This window comes from Haemorhous mexicanus, chromosome Z (genome assembly GCF_027477595.1).
Source record: "Haemorhous mexicanus isolate bHaeMex1 chromosome Z, bHaeMex1.pri, whole genome shotgun sequence".
NCBI classification, from domain to species: domain Eukaryota; kingdom Metazoa; phylum Chordata; class Aves; order Passeriformes; family Fringillidae; genus Haemorhous; species Haemorhous mexicanus.
In genome coordinates this window covers 59,312,223-59,322,527 of record NC_082381.1, presented here as the reverse complement: position 1 = coordinate 59,322,527, position 10,305 = coordinate 59,312,223, and positions in this window count along the sequence as shown.

Sequence of the window (10,305 nt, the reverse complement as noted above, 5' to 3'; positions counted from 1 at the left end):
GTGCCCTTTTTCTTTCTCAAATTTCAATCAGCAAATACCTTCATAAGAAACTATAAACAGAGATATTGAAACGTATTTGTGTAACTTACAAGAAAGCTCTATTTGGTGTTGAGAAGAATGTCTAAGTTAAAAAGCAGAGGAGATAGCCTGAAGACATTCAACAAGACCAAACACACACACACACACACACACACACAAACAAACACCAAAAAAACCCCCCAAAACTCAAAACAAACAAACAAAAAATGTACTGCTTTGCAAACTTTCACAGGTTTGCACTCAGCAAGCAATGAGTTGGGTGACATTTACTGATAGAAAGGAAAAAAAATCCATCTATTAATTGTTTTCCAGTCATTTTCTACTGAAAATTTTGAACTGTATTTGATACTCAGGTCATAATGTTGTCACCTGAAACAAACAAGGATGGTCTCTGTTCTCACAAAAAATATTTGCATACCAATAGCTTCAATGCTAGGTTTAAAATATGTTTCTCTAAAAATATCTACTGATCTTACAGATAAGTTTTACAACACGTCACTTCTGTGAAGTAGCTAAGAATTCAAAATATTAACTTCTATCTCCAAAGCATGATAGAAACACTAAGACAGAAGACAGAGGAGGCAAATTCCTCATTCATCAAACCCAGCCAATATGCTGTTGGAATTAATCTATCTACATTCCAGCATGCGGCTTTTTGGTAAGTTAACTTCAATAATATTCAATATTCAATCATGCAATATTCACTTATATTATGTGAATCTAAACTAAAAGAATAGGAAAAGAAAAATAGATATAAATATACAGAACATTTAGGAGAGGGTTGAATATGGATCTTACTACTACTAATAATATAAAGGGATAATGTAAAGTGTAGATCATCTGTAGAATAGATATTCTTACCAGAGGATACTTAAAGTATCCTGATTTTTAATCAATAGATTTTCATTTGCCAATTTTCACCATTATAGTATCACAGGATTGTGCCCATAGCTATGGAAGACTAAGTTTTTTTTTTTTTTGAAGATGTTGATGCTGGTTGAATAGTGTTTTTTTAAAGATTTCTGAATGAACTTGAATATCCCAGATATGCTTAAATACCTGAGCATTCCAAAAATCACTGTCTAGTTTACAGATACTGTCCTTGGACTTAGCATACAGTATATGAACAGTAGTGGTGGAATAAGACAGCACGAAGATTCTGTAAGCCTTCTTTACAGCTATGTCAAATACCTTTTTCTTATGTAAGACATTATATTTCTATCTAAATAAAACTTAATGACATTTACAAAAACGTTATTCACCTGAATAACCATGTTTATTCTATACCAGTTCAAGCATCTACATCTAATCTGTTTCTCAAACATAAGTAACACATGCAGTGATTAAATGAACCCATTTTTATTAGGAATTTTAAAAATGCTGAAACAAAAATCTTTAAAAAAAAAAAAATATATATGTCTTATTTTGCAAGCAGCTATACCCAAAGACTTGAAAAGTATTCTTGTCAGCTAACTAAGAAATATCTTCATAAAATCTAAGGAATGTAAGAATCCTAAATAGTAGACGTATTTTATAAAGGAAATCATACACAAGATAATGATTATTTAATTTTATGAAATTAAAACTACCTATCAAGGATAGTAAAGAATTAGAAATTTGGTAATTTTACTACTAATAATTCTGAGAGAGACCCATTATGTAATTATACCTTTTATACCCAGGTAAATCATGAAAAAAACCCTCAGATTTTCAGGGGGAATGGTGTTTAGCATGTGGGGTTTTTTGCTGATTTTTGACTCATAATATTTAATATTGCATGTAACATTTCTAAAGAACATTGTCGTATTGAATAGGTTAACTGATTGTATGAGAATGAAATGTTTTTCTTTGCAGAAGTATGTAAGTATTAATGTGGAGTTCTGTAGGGATACTACAGCAGCCATTAAGTCATAGAGTAGTTTTTCATGCACAGAAATATATAAACAAATATATTGCTTTCCCAAATTACTTCAAAAAGTGAAAACACAGACAACTGGTATGAGAATACTAGGCATCTTTCTTCTTTCTACACTAAGGGGTATCTTGACACTGATTGCTGAGTTAAAGGAAGGGTTCTGTTCTTCACCAATTCTTCCTAAGCCCAGAACTATCTCCCCATACTGACCAAAACCCCTAATTTTTAGCTTTCAAAAGGTCCATGAACGGCTGTGTAATGTGTAACTTAATGTCTTTTTAGAAGGGACTTTTTCCTATCCTTATAGAAGAGTAATTACAGAAATTAATTGCTCTGTACTTGAAGATTGCATCTGATTTCTCCTTTACCATTCCACAATTATATTTTAACTCTTTCTGCCCAGCATAGTAAAGGAATAAGTTAATTTCTTCTCCTGTCAGCTTTGTGTCTCCAAAATAATTTGTGATTTGCTCTTGCTACATAGGAAAACAAGAAAATCATATGTATATACAAGATTGAAAATCAAAGTGACTGGCAGGGTAGAAAAGATAGGAAAACAACAGCAATTTTTGTCAATCTGTGCCTCTGCCTGTAATGAAAAAACAAAAATTATGTGACCTAAAATAATTGCATGCCAATGAAGACAATAGGAAAGGTACTGCAACATTGTAATTTCTGTAATTCCTGGGTATTCAGGAGTTGCTTCTCGTAAAGTTAAAAAATTCGGATTGTATTGTAAAATAGGTCACACATTTCCCCTTAAACTAGGTTCCAGCAATTACATGGAAGTGTTTAGTTATATGTTATTTTTTAAGGCATGTCTTTACTATTTAAGTTATTTGTTCTTAAACTGACACACATCCTAGATGAGTTTATTTTCAGTGTGATCTGAACATTTACAGATGTTTTCTTACACTGCTATTTTTCTTAACTAATTTAATTTTTATGAAATCAGACACTTAAAAATAACCAAACCTCTAAACCTCATATATTCTTACATTGCATATCTCTACATTTTTATGAGTGAAATAGACTAGATTTGACAAGGGCCATGGGATAAAAGTGGGTTTCTACCCATTTTTCAAAAATATTCCTTCAGGTGTTAGTCTTTATGATAAAGTTGTTCATATTTAAGAGGACAGCTGTTTACCACAAGCATCATTAACTGTGTTTATTATAATGTGACTTTTGAAAGCTTTGAAGACATTAATGATGGCAAAGATTCCTAAAATAAATTTCAATAGCAAATAAGAAACAATACATTCAATTATACCTGTTAGAAAAATAGGTGTATAAAAAAAATTATACACATGTTAGAAAAATCAAGGCTAGAAAACTAGTGGGAAGAGACTATGATGGTTTTTTGAAGGCTTCTATTTCCAGACAGACCACTGATAAAAAGCAAATTTGAATCTCAAAATTTAATGTCATAAAAGGTTTTCAAAAACAAATGAAAAAAAAAAATACCAGTTACTACCATATTTAGAAAAATATAGAAGTTTTAAAATAAAGGTCAAAACACATTTATAATGAGCATTTATATAAGAGCACACAGATTTTTAAAGGAATTATTCTGCTAAGGTTGCGTTTCAGACCTTATGTTTTGCAATTAATAGAGTTCAGATCTAAACTTAGGGCCCCAAATTTCCTTCATTAACTGCAGATGGTGACGATTCAAAGCAATTTACCTTATGTTTAAAAAGTGTAAGCAGGAAAATATGGTTTGGGGGTCATCCCCCATCCCTAACCCTCCCCCCCTTTTTTTTACCCCTCCTGTCTTCTGGTACTGCAAAAACAAAACAGGTGTCTGTTTGGCAGCCACTTACGAAATTCAAAGCTGCAATTTCCATATTCTCATTCTTTTTTTATAGTGGCCTGTTCCAGATTGCAAGGCATGATGTATTCTATTACCATCTGTATGGCAGTTGTCTTGTGTCAAGTAGGCAATTCTCCTTATCTCTCTCCCTGAGTGATCATAATCACTCCTCCCTCACCAGGGGACATCTGCTGATAACAGGCTATTGAATGTCACTGCAGGACTGATAAGAACTATAACATCCCATTGTGAGATGCTCCACCCAGAGGGAGGAGCCAAACATTGCTAATGAGATATAATCTGGAGGTTCTGAAACATCAGCACGGCTTCCCACTGGATTCCCCAGAGGAACAGCAGATGCTTCTCCTTCCACAGATGTGCAGAAGAAGAATACAGCCTTTTCTACAGGACTCCCCTGCTCCAATAGAACCACATCTGACACTTCAAGAAGACTGCAGCCACTTTTCCAACTAGACTGCTGCCAATACCCTGACCAACAGGGTGTCAGGTTGAGTTCTGACTCTGTCAGTGTTGTTCTAGTGTATTGCATTGTTTTATTTTATCCTTTTTTTTTTCCTTCCCTATTAAAGAACTGTTATTTCCTGCTCCCATAGTTTTAGCCTGGGAGCCCCTTAATTTAAAATTCATAGCAATTCAGAGGGGTGGGGAGGGTTTGCATTCTCCATTTCAGGGGAGGCTCCTGCTTTCTTTAGCAGGCAGCTGTCTTTCCAAACCAAGACATGGCCCAAAATAACTGAGCAATACATTCTTTCACATACTATTATATCACATTGATGGAACCTTAATATATTCTCTGACATTTACCACATAAACAATTTACAACTCTTTGCTGTTTAGACCATGATTTGTAAGGCTTTTACTAGAGTTTGGTGACAATAGCAGAAGTAATTTTTGAAAATAATTTTCAAAAGTACATTTTACAATTAATTTTGTGATGCCACTACATCCTTTCTTATTGCATTTGCAAGTTTTGGGGAGTCTGGAAAGGCAGCTACAGGGATGTCTTCCATGAGTAGCTCCTAGAATCTTCCTAAGTACCACTTGACTCTAAGATGGACCCACGACTGACCAAGACAGAGCCCATCCACAATGCTGCTGGTATCCCTGTGTCATAGTTTGGAATGGGAGGAAATTCACGGAAGTGATGCAAAGTTTTTTGTGTAACTGACAGTCTGTTGAACTATTGAGAAGCTAGACATGCCTCTGTGAAACACACATGTTAAAGATGCAAAAGCCCGGGAACTCTCCCTTTCCTTTCCGGTCGGTGAGGAGATGGCAGGTCCTGGCCTGGTCCCCCGTTTCGGCCAGGCTGGGCCGGGCAGTCCTGCTGCAGACTGGGCCCTTTCCCTCCCCCGGGCTGACCACTGCCCCACCCATTAGCTCTATTCTAGCTGGGCTGGGCCCCAGTAGCTGCCCAGCAAAAAGGTGGGGGAGGCTGAGGAGGCCTGGCTGGAGCAGGTTTTGCCGTGGCTGTGAAGACCTTATCATCAAATCCCCTTCCCCCTGTGGGGCTGAGACCAGAGACTCCTGCAGCCTATGTAGAAAACCAAAGACCAACCATGAGGCCGATGCTGAGACAGCCCAGCCGCAGCTCTCTACTACAAGTTACCGTGGGCCAGGTAGGCCCTAGGCATGATGTTAACCTTTTCAGTGCTTCAATCTTCCCTCAAGTGAGAGAAAATAATAAGATGTAAGCATGTAAAAGAAAAGCATGAAGACATCAAAATAAGTGAAGAAGTGTCAGATGGGAGGGAGGAGAAGAGGCTTTGTTTTTAGAGCTGGAGTCCTCTTGTAAGCAATAGAGAAAGGACTCTTTTTCTTTATAATGCATGAAACTGTGGGGAGATGAAAGTGTTCAAATTGGTATCGAGCAAAAGCCTCCATGCTAAGATAAGCAGATGTTTAAATAGCTGTGATCCCATGAGAAGTTAGAACAGAGAAAGAGAGAGTAGTCCTGTGCTTCCAGAAGATCTCTGTTCCCAGGGATGAAGATGATTTTAGAAGTAGTTAATGAGAACTTTTGCTTTTGAACAGCTCATCTTTAAAACAATACCTTGTAAATTGACATAGCTCATCAACAAGCTGTGGCAAGGCTTGTAGAAATGGGTAGGACTTCACGATGGCAGGGTTCCTTGGGCAGCTGTTATTCATGATGGAATTGAGAGCCACGAGAGAACTGGTTTTTCCTCTTTTAGAGAAGTCTCTATAACCTTAACAAGAGGGACTTTTCTCCCTCAGTAAACTGAAGAAAAATATTTTAGAAATAGTAAACTGACTAGAAATCTTAAGTTTAGTTTCTTTATATTGCCAGTAAGAAAGAAAAAGTTGTGGGAGGATGAGAAGTGTTCTGAAAATTTTGTTTTGATGCTTACTACTTTTTTTCCTTCTAGTTACTTTTAATAAAATTTTCTTTATAACCTTTTAAAGTTTTGAGCCCGATTTTCCTTTCTCCTAATCCTATCTCATAGCAAGAAGTGAGTTTATTAGTGGTTAGCCAACACCAAACCCACCACATTCTTTAATACATTAGCCGAGAAAATCTCAGAATTAATATTTCCGCCCAGTTTCGAACTGAAATCACCACACCCTGGGATTACATATTTAAGAACGGAGAAAAAGTTATTGTGCAGAAAAAATTGTGGCCAAAGTAGAGAGGCATGATGTCATGAAGAGAAACAGCCGTTCAAACACCAAGGTTGGTGGTGGGCGTCAGAAGGAGTGGGAGAAGGTGCTACAGATTCCACAGCAGATTTCCCTGCAGCCCCTGGTGAAGACCATTGTGAGTCAGGCAGTCTTTGCAGCCCATGGAGATCCTTGCTGTAGGAGGTGGGTGTGCCTGAGTGAAGACTGACCACCTGTGGAGCCGTGTGTGTAGCCTATATTGGAGCAGGCTCCTGGGAGGACCTGCTGCCCCATGGAGAAAGAAACCCATACTGAAGCAGGTAATCCAGCAGGAGTTGTGACTCCATGGGGAGTCCATGCTGGAGCAGTTCTTGAAGAATTTTGGTAGGCCCCCACACGGAAACATAAGAAGAGTGTGAGGAGAAAGTAGGGCAGAGATGTGCGATGAACTAACCCCAATACCCACTCCCCGTTATGCTGTGTCACTGGAGAGGTGAGGAGGTGGAGAGCAAAATTAAACCTGGGAAGGTAAAACATTTTTAGGTTTTTGTTTTATTTCTCATTTCCTACTCTGATTTAAATGGCAATAAGGTAAACTAAGTAGATTTTGTTTTTCCTGTGATGGTAGTTGGTGTGTGTCATCTCTTCCCATCCTTATCTTAACTCGTGAGCCTTTACTTTTATTTTCTCTTCCGCAGTCCACGTGAGAAGGGGAGTGATAGAGCAGCTTTGGTAGGTATCTGGCATCCAGACAGGGTAATCTGCTGAGCGATCACATTTCATTTGCCCTAGTAATTCATTCACCTAAGCCCCACTGTTACCCAGAGTAAAAGATCACCTTCCATCAAAAGGAACTGTTATACACTATCAGTTTATCCCTTAACCCACTGTTTCAGTTAACAGTGGTTTGTCCCCTACTAGGCTTCCCTAAAAAGCATTTTCTGTCAAGCAACATTACAAGCACATAACAGGTGCTAGATTTCTTTATGGTGCTTTGAGAGGACTTTATATATATATTTTTTTGGGGCTCTAATCGGAACTGTAGAAAGTTGGAAACAATAAATTTCAGACCACTTAAGGTATAGCTTAAAGTAGAATTTTTTTCAGTTTGGTTGACTGGCGGACAGCATTAGTGGTTTTACTTTTGTTTGTTCCTTGTTATAAACAGTGATTTAGGCCACCATTAGTAGTTACAGAAAAAAAGGATAATGGTAAATACATTTTACTTGTGATGGTAGAATTCATAAAAAGTTCATCAATCACAGATGCATTAGATCTGGGAGACTTGTTTTCTAAAAGGATATTTTTCAGAGACTACTGAAAGCTTTGCTATTTTTAATATAGTTATACGTATAAAAAAAAAGAAAATGGTACTGTTATGTTGCATCCTTTGTTACCAAATGTATTTTGATTTTTTTTTTTAATTCATTATATTTTTTGGACCAAAAAACATACTTTTATTGCTGTGCACAACTTTGATTATATGTCACTGACACAGTGTTGTTTTTTAAAAGTACGCAGTGGTTCTGCATATTGTTTTGAAGATCAGGAATGGTAGTAATCTTACTAAAATAATTCATGCCAGAGTCTATAGTGATCTTTATATCAGTTAGCAGAGAAGCAACTACAGTTTTTAGCTTGCCTGAAATGGAATGTTAGTATATTCAGGTTCCACTGTCTTGCTTTTCTGCATAAAATTAAAATAAGAGAATGAAATGTTACAAATTAGATATTTTGGGTTGTTACTTTTTTGGTTGTTTTTTGTTATTATTTATTTTGGTTTTTTTTAATATGGCTACTTGCTTGCACCAAAATTATGAACCTTATTTTTGAAGCTTTGCAACCTAGTGTTGAGATCACTGGACTAATAATATACACCATTTTCTAAATGTCTGTATATTTCAGCACGTAAATTGATAACTTGTATTGAGATAAGTAAAAAATAAACAAAACCCCAAACAAAAAAGTTCATTAACACAGAGGTAGATCCGAACCCGACCAATAATCTGTGCAGTGCACTATGTTGTACTATATATAGCACCTAACTGTTGCTACTTCAACACTGTAAATGGGCACTGAAATACTCCCTCCTCTCTGTTTCTAATTATATTAACATAATGGTTTTTCAAACCTAGTCAGCATTACTTTGTCACTGCCTGTGCATGTTATACAGAATTCGGTCATCTAGTATCATGGGTTTTATATCAATATTCTAAAGGGCTGTATCATCAAAATAGTCAATTAATAGCTTAAAATGTTTCATCTTGCCATTGACTAGTACATTCTCTAGGACAAGAATTTATTTATACTAGTTATTAATAATTATTTATGTCCCACATAGTATGAAAATACCTATTAACAACTACTGGGAAGCAGATGTTCAATTTCCTGAAGTAAAAATAAATGGGTTTGCCTTTTTGAGTACAAAAATACAAGGAAAAAAAAAAAAAGAAAGAAAATAAATTTTGTTCTTGTACAAGGAAGTAATACATAGTGAGAGGTATAAATAACCCCCCTACACACACAAATGAAAAGCCTAGTCTCACGGAGGCACCACCATGGGCAAGAACAACTTGCCAACGTGTTAGAATAGTCACATAGCTCACTGGTGACATCTTACTTAGATAAAATATCCTTAGCTCTTGACCTAACTGCAGATCCATCAGGGAAATAACCTCAAAAAAAAAAAAAAATCAGTTAGGTATTGTTGACTCTATTCTGTTTTATAATCTAACATATTAAATCAGAAAGAAAATGTACTTATATTATTAATTGTATGGCTATTTGGATCACCAGACATTTGAATCAATATTCCCTGGGAAGGGAGGATTGTGAAAACCCTAGAGCTTTGGAATTTCAAGTGGGTATTGCTATATATTTTATCAAAAACTTTTTCTAAACCAATTGCTTGCATACATATATAAAATAAGTACTGCAGAAGATTCTGCCACTAAATCTTAAGAGATTTATCTGGTATACAGCATCAAGATTCATGTATTTATAGGAGTGAAAAAATTATCTCCTATCTTCTCTTACAGGATCAACAGAAGCCTGCTGTTATTTCAGCTTCAGCACTAACAGACTTCATGACTTCAGTTGAATTTAGCCAATCAAAAGCTCTGAACATTAATATGAACAAGCCACATCTCTGTACTTCAGCTATATTATTGCTTCACATTTTGAGGTGAAAATTCCTGGGTTCATAGGACTGCAAATCCATCACCATTTACCATCCCTACTGCTTTGACAATTTTTGCTTTCCATCCCACACCTTCTGTCCCGCTTACCTGCAAAAAAAAAAGTGTTTTCCTGCCTATGTGCAGAAATTATCATAAATGTTGGAGAGATGTGCAAAAAGAAGATATGGCAAAGAAGTAGGATGGTATTTACACATATAATTGCAGTATAATCCACTTTTAAAAATGCAGATTAGCTGACAGAAATTTAATAAATTCCTTCTGCTCATTTATGATAGTCAAAGACTGCATCAGTGTGTAATTCAAAGGAATTAAATAATTTCATAGTACACTGAGGAAAACTGACTTGGCATAGTTGACTTACTGACACCAGCTATCCTCCTGCAGTCACTTTTAATTCTCTATAAACAATTGTCTCTAACATCCCCTACTGCCAGAGACAATTCACTCTCTGTAAATGATGGGGATCATTCAGGACAAAAGTATGCATTTTCTTGTATAATACCTGAAAACTAAAACCATTTGATCAAAATGACAATTTGAATTTGGGTTTCTAATAAAAAACTGATCTCCAGTTATAATATAGCTATAAAATATAGCTATGTTTTTTATGAAGTAAAACATACACATGTATTTTCTTTAACTTGTACATTTCTTTGTATACCTCTTATTTTTTCCTGGTTAAACAAACCATG